Raw genomic sequence first — 11,939 nt, forward strand, 5'->3', positions numbered from 1 at the left:
CTGCCGATATAACAGAGACAAATATAATCGATTATTTGTATTACACCGACCACATAACCTGCCGATATAACAGAGACAAATATAATCGATTATTTGTATTATACCGACCACATAACCTGCCGATATAACAGAGACAAATATAATCGATTATTTGTATTACACCGACCACATAACCTGCCGATATAACAGAGACAAATATAATCGATTACGTGTATTATACCACATAACCTGCCGATATAACAGAGACAAATATAACCGATTATTTGTATTACACCGACCACATAACCTGCCGATATAACAGAGACAAATATAATCGATTATTTGTATTATACCACATAACCTGCCGATATAACAGAGACAAATATAATCGATTATTTGTATTATACCGACCACATAACCTGCCGATATAACAGAGGCAAATATAATCGATTATTTGTATTATACCGACGACCACATAACCTGGCGATATGATAGAGACAAATATAACCGTTTATTTGTATTATACCACATAACCTGCCGATATAACAGAGACAAATATAATCGATTATTTGTATTACACCGACCACATAACCTGCCGATATAACAGAGACAAATATAATCGATTATTTGTATTACACCGACCACATAACCTGCCGATATAAACAGAGGCAAATATAATCGATTATTTGTATTATACCGACGACCACATAACCTGGCGATATGATAGAGACAAATATAACCTTATTTGTATTATACCACATAACCTGCCGATATAACAGAGACAAATATAATCGATTATTTGTATTACACCGACCACATAACCTGCCGATATAACAGAGACAAATATAATCGATTATTTGTATTACACCGACCACATAACCTGCCAATATAACAGAGACAAATATAACCGATTATTTGTATTACACCGACCACATAACCTTCCGATATAACAGAGACAAATATAACCGATTATTTGTATTACACCGACCACATAACCTGCCGATATAACAGAGACAAATATAACCGATTATTTGTATTACACCGACCACATAACCTGCCGATATAAACAGAGACAAATATAATCGATTATTTGTATTATACCACATAACCTGCCGATATAACAGAGACAAATATAATCGATTATTTGTATTACACCGATACCACATAACCTGCCGATATAACAGAGACAAATATAATCGATTATTTGTATTATACCGACCACATAACCTGCCGATATAACAGAGACAAATATAATCGATTATTTGTATTACACCGACCACATAACCTGCCGATATAACAGAGACAAATATAATCGATTATTTGTATTATACCACATAACCTGCCGATATAACAGAGACAAATATAACCGATTATTTGTATTATACCACATAACCTGACGATATAACAGAGACAAATATAATCGATTATTTGTATTATACCGACCACATAACCTGCCGATATAACAGAGACAAATATAATCGATTATTTGTATTATACCGACGACCACATAACCTGCCGATATAACAGAGACAAATATAATCGATTATTTGTATTATACCACATAACCTGCCGATATAACAGAGACAAATATAACCGATTATTTGTATTACACCGACCACATAACCTGCCGATATAACAGAGACAAATATAATCGATTATTTGTATTATACCACATAACCTGCCGATATAACAGAGACAAATATAATCGATTATTTGTATTAACACCGACCACATAACCTGCCGATATAACAGAGACAAATATAACCGATTATTTGGATTACACCGACCACATAACCTGCCGATATAACAGAGACAAATATAATCGATTATTTGTATTATACCGACGACATAACCTGCCGATATAACAGAGACAAATATAACCGATTATTTGTATTACACCGACCACATAACCTGCCGATATAATAGAGACAAATATGATCGATTATCTGTATTATACCGACCACATAACAGCCTTTCGATTAAAAGAGTTGTTAAAAGAATAAATAAATAAAATTGATTACACTAGGACAAAAATATCTTAATATTTATATGAAATAAAGCAATGCTTGTTTTTTCCTACTTATATCATATCATCACAAATACATACATAAATATACATATATGGCAGGATTCCAGATACGGGACGGGACAAACAACCTACAATTTGTATAACATATTGTATCATGATTCCAAAACTGACTGGTATTAATACTATACTATACGCATATATGGCCACTGAAAGGATAACTTACCAATACTTACGACTTACTAGTCAGCATACTACGACTGCAATAATGATTAAGTCTCCAAGCAATAAAATTTCTTTCGAACGTAACTTTTTGCCCGTTCCCAGCCACCGTCCACGACTATTGGCTTTTTATGTATATTGTTATGTATGACACTAAATACATGTTGTTATTAGATAAGGGAGATAACTCCTATAGCTTTATTATCAATACATCCTATAAAGGTCATATCATTGATTTAGGTTATAGAACTTTCTAGAATATTATCATGTATAAACTAATATGTTTGTAAACATGTTGATTATAAGTAGAGATCTAGAATGATTATTTGTTTACTGTTTTTAGTTAGATATTTCTAGAAGTAGAAGGTTCTCCAATATTCTTGAATTAGGGTTTAGCTATATATACTCCAGCTGTCCAAGGCTAATCAGAACTGTAATGAGAACTGTAATAAGACCTGTAATGAGACATATCAAGAATTGTACAGTGCCATATTAGATTCTATTGGGAGAGCTATTGTGACTTTATCTGTGGATTATTACAACACTTTGTGTGGATTTATTCATATTGCCTGGAACTTTACAAATCATCTGTGGACATTCATTTTCCTTGTGGATTTTTTGATTATTGTTAATTTGAAACCTGGAAGGTTCAAGGATTATACCAGGACATTCACATACAGATAAGTAACACTTTAAATCATCGTATTACTATTGTACCACCACCAATTACTTTAGATATTGTAAACCATCTCTGTATAATATTGTATATATAATTAAATTGTGTTTTGAATTTAGCTGCTGGTTTCTCATTTCTGTTATTCTGGGTCATAACAATTTGTATGAAGTTATCAATTTGGAAATTGTAAAGTGCGCCCATTCTTTCTTCTTTAGAAAGATGTATCTTTGGAGTCTACATGCTCTCAGGAAAAACTTACGGTCGATTGTTTCATATTATTGTCAAAATATGATCAAATTTTCAAATTCACTAATTTTATGCACATAAATTTCAGATGAGTATCATGGCAACAATAGCTGCATTGATTGAAAACTACCATTATAACTGAATGAAGGGTGTACTAAATGCATTTCAAATGCAACAACGTAATTGCTGAACAGTTGTTATACCATAAAGGGCACATACTCCATATAGTCATGCATTACACAATATTAAGTAGTCGTTTTCAAAGTCTTTGGTGACGTTTGTGAAACAAATGTATAATTCCAACAATTTGACGTAGTTAACGTTTACAAGACACAAAAAATGATTTAAATATCGGAAATTAATCGACAAGCTTCCTTCGGTTTTTGTAATATTTTTATAACAAATACCCTAAAATAGCTTTCAACGGTAAAATTAAAACCTTAATATATTAAATAATTTAAAACCCCATTTTTTCCAGAAATACCGTCCCTTTGATTCCAGACCTATATTTTAAATGTAAGCATTAGTTGTATGGTGTTCACATTCGATCCAGTTATATCTATGGTGCTTTGAGCGCTCATAGTCATGACAGTCAGACTTAATGTGTCCGATCAAGATATTAGTCCAGTAAAGATAGGGTGCTTCTCCAAAATAATTGAAACAGATTTTTTTCTTTGTTTTTCATACAGATCTGACTTTTTTATATAAGAAAAAAAGTCGCCACAAATAAAAATTTGGGAAAGTGTTTTTCTTGACCCCCAAAAAATCAGAAAAAATTGGGATATTTGCATAATTTCCCAAGTTTGAAGCCAAATATAAACTTACATGGTTATCATGAGATACTAGAAAATTAATGTATGACAAGAACGTTATAAGGACAGCACAGATTGACAAAAACATAAGTTGAAATCAACACAGGGAAAAAGTATAACAGCATGAAAATTGCATAATTATGTTCTTGCAACAGCCAAATATGCTTTTGTTGGATTGTTAAGATAAAAAATTGTTATTATCAACAATACCATTGATATTCATTTTGGTGGAATCTTTTAAAATAAAACTTGTTGATTAAAGGCTTTAAAAGTAAAACATTTAAGTTTCACTACCTGAGATAATATGGTTGCTCAAAGTTGGTCTTTTGGCCTTTTCCAAGGACATTTTGAAGTCCAAATCGAATAATATGTCTTTTTCATTCAAGAATTATTCAGTAAGTACCGTCTCAAGTGTTTAAATAGTTATTAATTCAGATTCTATGTAGGCTATACTCACCTAAAAGAGACTACTATATCAAGATATCCCCAAATATAAAAGACGTGAGGTCGATCAAATCCACATATAGTGCCAATTAGACTAAACTTCTCTAATTGGCTAAGTCCTTAAGTTGAAATGTTAAAAATGTGAATATCTATTTTGTGACTAATCAGATTGCAAAATTATTTGGCAGATATTACCACCATAATGGAGCGCTTTTTATAAAGTGAGATTGAAGTTTCTTTTTGATCAAACATTTGCAAAGGTCAGTTTTTCATTTTTCAATAATGGAACTGGATGGGGGTTATATAATTTTCAATGAGATAAAGGAATAAAATAAAAGCTCAAGTTAAATTTTATAGCTGAAAATCATCACAGTTCTGATTTATTTACTGGCAAAATTTTATGACAAACGAATAAAGCATATTCGAAAAATTAAGATTTTTGTATTGCAGATTTATACACTTAGACATATTTTGGTATTCAGCCAAATTAACGTGATAGGAAGTTTTTACTACTAAATAAGATGTGCATATTCATACCGTTTTTACAACAAATGATAAAATGACAAGTACAAAATATACAAAAAAGGGCATAACATATTTGGAAGCATTTGCTTTTTTATTTTCCGAAATATTAACTACCAAAATGGGTGTTTTGCCAAAAATCTAAGTATACAAACACTTCAAATTGGCACGATCAGTCAACTTTACATGTTAATTTTTTTTTTTTTTTTCTAGCTAATGTATTTTCGATCATGCATTAATATCAAAGAAAATTGAATTCTTTAAGGCATAAAACATAAATTGATATAGTTCAGAGTAAGATTTTATAAATGTTTGCATCTAAAAAGAACAAAAACGGTAATGCTAGCTAAATTCAAAAGGTTTTGAGCCGTTTTCATCCTTCTTTATTTCTTGGATTGACTGAAATTATTATATCATTTCAACGTATTTGTACTAACCTAAAGTTTGTCTTTAAAAGTGGTCAAAAGTGTAATTTCTATATATTTTCTTATTTTTCAGGTGTTGAAAAAACGACTTTCCGAACATATGATTTTTGGCGACTTTTTTCATGGAAAAATACTAAGATCCTCCAACCCAAGAAGCAGAAAACAAATTCTGTTGCAATAATTTGGAGGTTAGGCCTCTATTTTTCGTATTTTTACTGGACTGTATTCTTTTACGTTTAATGTGGGGAGACTAAGACGAGATCAAGGTTAAGCTCAGTATTCGATCATTTCATTTTTAATATGACACATTGACTATACAGTACAATTTTAAAAAGTGCAATTTATGGAAATAACGGAGCCGAATTTTCTGGGTTTTTTTTTTAATTTATATATTCACACTCTATTCTGTCCAAAAACCCTCATTTGAGAAGGAAACCCCCATTAGAGAACGAAGAAATTTTATTTCCATAACGGATATTCCGTTTTTGGTCAGTTGATTATATTGGGAGGTGGTCTAAATCACTTGAACGCTTACGAATAAAGAGCGATAACACTGAGCTTCTGCTGGACGAAACTTTCGTTTGTCAGATCATAAGAGCATTTGTACCGCTTGAGTATATACTGAGCTTACGTCAAAGCATCGTATCCATGGTAATTACCCATGATTCCCCTCCACATAGGTATAAAAAATGGCGGTCGCAAACTGAAGATGTCAGTGTGTAGGATCTGATTTTGAAGATTGGGTGTTTTCTTTCATTTTCATATGCGTGTTACCTTAGAAGTGCTTCGCCCTTCGTGCCCTTCGGGCAAGCAATGGCTTTTTTGTACGTTTTATATGAATTTAAGACAACCCTCAGAAGAGCGCAGCTACATATATAAATGTAAATATAGTTAGGATTATAACCTCAGAATGAGATTAAAACTGTTTAAACTTGTAGTCCGATAATTGATTTTTTTATTGAATGCTATTCTTCAAATGTTTGTGTCTAGCAGTCGTCATATACAGGTTAGAAAGAAATATTCAACTGGATTATTTCAATTTTTTCCGATCTTGTTTCTCTCTTATTAATGCGGAAAACTTGGCAACATGCCATGTATCAAAAATACGCGGGAATATGTTGTGTCATCTTCAGGACCAAGCTTCCTGACGTCACGGCTGACGGTGCCGTGCGCTTGACAACCCACAGACAGTATATCATTTTGACCAGAACATTTATTGTATCGTTCTTGTCCATGTGTAGTTATCTAAAACTACTTACAGTAATTTCAAAGTGTATCCTGGTGATAAGTTTTGCCTACAGAGAAAATTTAAAATCTCGCCGTGCTGATTGCGAGAATTAAAATATGGCTGCCTGCATGGAGGCACGAGACTTTTCCCCGCGGGACACGATTTCAAAGTCCAAGGAGTACTGGAATGTATTGGATTCTATATGTTCACACACGTGTTATGGTTAGTAGGGCTTCGCTCTACGCGGCCTTCGGCCGCGCAGAGAGCTGCGCTCTTATTAATTAGTATTTGAAGATATCTTCAACGTTGTCACAAAGTTATCAAATGAATAATATTAAGTTTTAATGAAGTTATGTCTTCATGTTGTGAAAGAATTGAAATATAGTCATGAATTGAATTAGTTATGTCTGAATAATCATAAATAACAAGATCTCCTTACGTTTCAACTGTAGTCACAAATTTTAAATTAGATTTATTACGACTGCAAGATTTTTAAGATGTCATAAGGTAGTGTCGTTGTAAGGAGATAACTCGCGTAATTTTCTAAGGTGATAAAAGCAGATTTTAAATATGTTATTTTTGTGTTGATATTACTTTATTGTGGTGCACTTTATGATTCCAACAAAAAATACAGGTTGTATTTGACGTAATTTCAATAAAATGTGCTTGAAACGAAGTCCACAACGATCCTTGTCTAGAACGATCGCATCGCTTATCGCCCCTGATATCACTCGTAGATTCGTGACGTCGTCTGAGACCCTGCTGTGACAAGAGCCGGGAAATTCAATTGGGTAGTGTTGCGGTATTCGTCATTATAGATATTTAAAACAGTCGCGCTGCGTGTAATTGCTATATTGATAAGTGGAAATGTATCCGTATATATAATATACAATCTATAACATACCCTGATATAATAAAAAATCGTTTACTCATTCTAATCGTTATATTCTGGGCTAAAAAATTGTTATGTTAGGTTGCGGTTGACTCTTGTCTGTAAATTAAAACTCTAAACATAGACTATAAAGTTTATCTCAACAAGAAGACATATAAGTTTACAAGAAAATGGACCAAACCAATAATGACACTACATGCTACATGTACATACATATAATGCATATTTATAAAAGTAGACCTCGCCATCCTTCATACCCTTTCTAAAACCCTATCATACCGCGACAAACGTGCCCCTATCCCGCCTTATGTATGTACTACACACCTCTATTTTCTATTTGGAACTTAATCCTTCAGAACACCGCACAGAAAGGGTAAGGCTTATTTATTTTTTAAAGTTCTGTAATGAGTTTTACGGATTTATTCGACAAAATTTCGGGGCTTTCCGTGTACGAAAATAGAATAAAATGTACAATAGTAATAATTTTAGTTTAAATCAATTTTATTGTAACAAAAGACAAATGGATTGGACAAAAGTTATTACAACTTACTGACGTCCTTTCCGAACAAATAAATATATAATTACAATGATAGTTTGTCACGTGATAGCTTAAATATGTCTATATATGTTTATTTTATATATCAAAACAAAACAAAAGGTTACAAATTAGGATATAGCTAAAGAGATAAAGGAGGGATGAGAGACACCAACGCATATTTTTGTTTGTTATAGAGGGTTTTACTTAGAACGTGTGAGTGGTTATTCTTAACTAGTCGGCGTAAATATAATCCTTGTCTACACACACATAACCTTCTGCTTTTCTAATGTTCAGTCACATCCCGTGCCGCGTTTGCCTTTCACCATGATACTCCGGGTCCTTACGAATTCCTGTCTTTCGTACTTAGCCGACTAGATAAGATCAACCAGGCACACGCTCTTTATTGTTGGATAAATTTATGAAAATAAATAAATTTGTTATATTTACATTTGATAAGTAATCTACGAGCTTGAAGTAAAAGTGGGAGACGTTGGTGCTAAAGAGGAGAGTGGGGGGAGTAGGGCCTAGATTTGGGCAGATAAAGTTGAGAGTATCCTGGCCGTCCGTTATGGTTGGTGGGAGTTACATGTTAAACCGTTTAGAGTTAGAAATAAAAAGTTGGACAGATCTACATATTTGAATATTTAGATTAGCGTCTAGATTTGTATCTCCAAAAAGAAGGTGTTCCACAGTGATTTCCTTGTACCAGTTAAGAGACAGGAGCATTAAGATGCGGGACTGATCGTGATTTTTACAGTATAGTAAGAAGTGGGAAGCATCTTCTGGGTAATGTCCGCAGTCGCAAGAGGAGTCGTCTCGAAGATTAGCTTTATAGATAGAGGTCGTAATGTAGAGGGCTACAGCGATTTCGTAGTTGACAATGTAAAATGTTAGTTTTTCTAGGGCTATGTTCGAGAAAGCATTTAATGTGAGGAAGTATGGTATTCTGAGGTCGAAGGAGAGTTTTGAATTGTTTGATAGAGTCAGAAGACTTTGTTTCTGTTGGTAGGTTGTTCCAGGAGTTTGAAGTGTTTGGTATGAAGGATGATTTTGTGATTTGCAGTCTGTAGTGTGGGTTTTGGAAGTTATTATTGTTTCTAAGATTATAGTTGGAGAAGTTTGACACAAGTGGTGGGAGAAGAGATTTAAGATATGAAGGAGCGTTATTATGATAAATATTGTAAAACATTGATAATTTTCTGTCCTTTCGCCTTTCTGATAATGTTTTCCATCCAAGCTCTCTGTAAATAAATTCTTTTTTCGAAAATATTGGTAAACCGGTTATGATTCGACCAGCTTCGTACTGCATGTTTTCTAATTTATTCGAGAGTGTTATATTACAATTATCCCATACTTCGCAGGCATATTCAAAACATGGTCTTATAAAAACAAGGAATATTTTGTCTATGTTTTTTCTATTTAGGATGTATTTTAGTTTCCTTAGAGTTGCAATATACTTGGTAGAATTTGATAGTATGTGTTCAATATGGGTGTTCCATGTACCGTTGTTGTTCATAACGACTCCTGGGTCTTTGTGATTTCTAACAATAGGTATAGATGTGTTATTGAAAATAAATTGGGGGTTTGCAGGAATATGCATGTTAGAGACTAGGAGTATTTCTGTTTTGTTAGGATTAAAGTTCATTAGCCATTTCTGTGACCAGAGGTGTAGTTGTTCCATGTCATAGTTTATTACTTGTGTTATGTCATGTACGTTTTTAGAGGAGTATGCTAATGTTGTGTCGTAGTAACAATGCAAGCACGACCGATAAAAAAGACGGGACATAACACAGATACTAGATACAAAGACCAAATATACATGACATGTACTCAACTAACACAGGGCCATGAAACAAAATATTTCTTATAAAACATATTTATCATTTACAAGACCGCTTCATTATATTATCTAACCGTGCGCAGTTATGGAAATAACAAACCTTTCGACCTTAAGTAAATTTCAAAAGTATTCTAACAGTCCACTGGGATTTGAGAATTATTTAGTTTATCTTAACAAGAAGACATATGGACACACTAGATAGCCTATTGACTGTTATGAGACGATTTAGGGGTCTAGATAAAAAAAATCGGTAAAATTCGTATTCTACATATACGCAAGTGTACTATGTAGAATATAACAGGAAATTAATGAGTACGCAAATTGGCCAAATTGGCGAGCATTGTGGTGTTTTGAGGGTTCGGAGGAGACCCCCGGGAAAAATATTACGATTAAGAATGGCTGAGATATGAGTTTCACGATGTATTTTGATGATTTTGCTAGCAGTGAAGGCGCGATATTTTGGTGTTTGGGGGTGAAGGTCTCCCCCGAGAAGGAAAAAATATTACTATTTACAATGCCTGTGATCAGCTTTACGATGCATTTTGATGATTTTAAAGCGTTATTAACATTGTAATTTTTCGATTTTAAATTATCTGCATTTAAATAATGATAATATTGTGAATGTCGTCATATCATTATGCAACCCTGCTCGATCTGAACATACCGGCTTCACGCCATCGGCACATTGTTGTGTAACTCAAAGTACAAAGAAATGCAATAATGAATTAATTGTCTTGCTAAGACTTATACACATTTTTTGAAATACATGCAGAAGAATCCTTAAAAGGAAGTATGAAAACTGTGCAGGAGGACCCTTTTTTCAGTCGACGAAAAAAGGGGGCAAAGACACAACAGATAAATTATTGTTTTTTGTTTTTTTATTGGTTACTGGTGTATTTTTTATGTCTCCTTATGTTTGTAACGGATGATTTTATTCATCAAAACGTAGGTCTAAAGAGGTGGGCCGCAATAATATTGTCCATTTTCACTACGATCTTATTTTGCACATAACATTACCAGTATGTATATCAAAACTCCCCGGTTAATTTTATGTGTAAACTATAAATTACATACATGCACAGTCGCATTACTCCAGGGTGGACTGAATAGGAAAGTAATACTTATTTATTCGTGAAAAAATGACCTCATGTTTAACCCCTCACACGATACTCCACATGATATATGTACTCGACATTAATGACATCATCATTTACATATAGAGACGTCATTTTATAGGTTATGACGTCAGTAATGTGTCATTATGTAGGGGATAAACACGCTACCCAATAAGTCAAATTCTAACATATTTTTCTCCGTTTGTATTTCCGTAAGTACTAAGACCTGTGGCTATAATCCACATGCATGTTGACAGTTCCGTGATCGGCACACCGGCTTCCGCTAGTTGATTGTCTCAGATGACGTCACAACTCATCGGAACTCAAGGGAGGTAAGTCATAGAAAAAAAGCTGTCGTCAAAAAGATGTGAATATTACTTTCATTAATTTTACTATTTAGAGACAAAATATAAGCAAATATCAAACTGATATATGTTTTAACAGGACATGCAAATGTTTCTAGCGTATTATCTCATTTTCCATGTCCTTTCCGTTTTTATCACCTTTAAGCTGACTACCATACAAACTGAGGCACCCGACAGCCATGTAGAACCTTCTTGTTGATGACGGTGTCCTTTGCACCAGATACCCCACGGTTATCATTCAGGTTGTAGCGTTGACTCAGTATCGTCATGCACTCTAATGACCACATTAATCACACTACTTTGATGTGACGACAGATCTATTTTATTTTAAACACCACGTCCCCAGTGATGTTTTAACTAGATGATAAAACAGGAAAAGCATACGAAGGATCAATACAGTAAAGGGAAATTATTACCACAATGGCAAGATCAATGAGAAATAAAAAAAAGGAAAGCTGATAAAACTACTCGCATGCTGCTTATTATCAAAACGTATCAGAATTTGACATGATCCATAATCCATACTATGTAGCAATACAAGATACAATAAAACATAAAAATGAGAAGCAATTCCCAACTAGCAGTACCCAGAACAATACATCGCATCTG

This window comes from Argopecten irradians, chromosome 4 (genome assembly GCF_041381155.1).
Source record: "Argopecten irradians isolate NY chromosome 4, Ai_NY, whole genome shotgun sequence".
In the NCBI taxonomy this organism is placed as follows: Eukaryota; Metazoa; Mollusca; class Bivalvia; order Pectinida; family Pectinidae; genus Argopecten; species Argopecten irradians.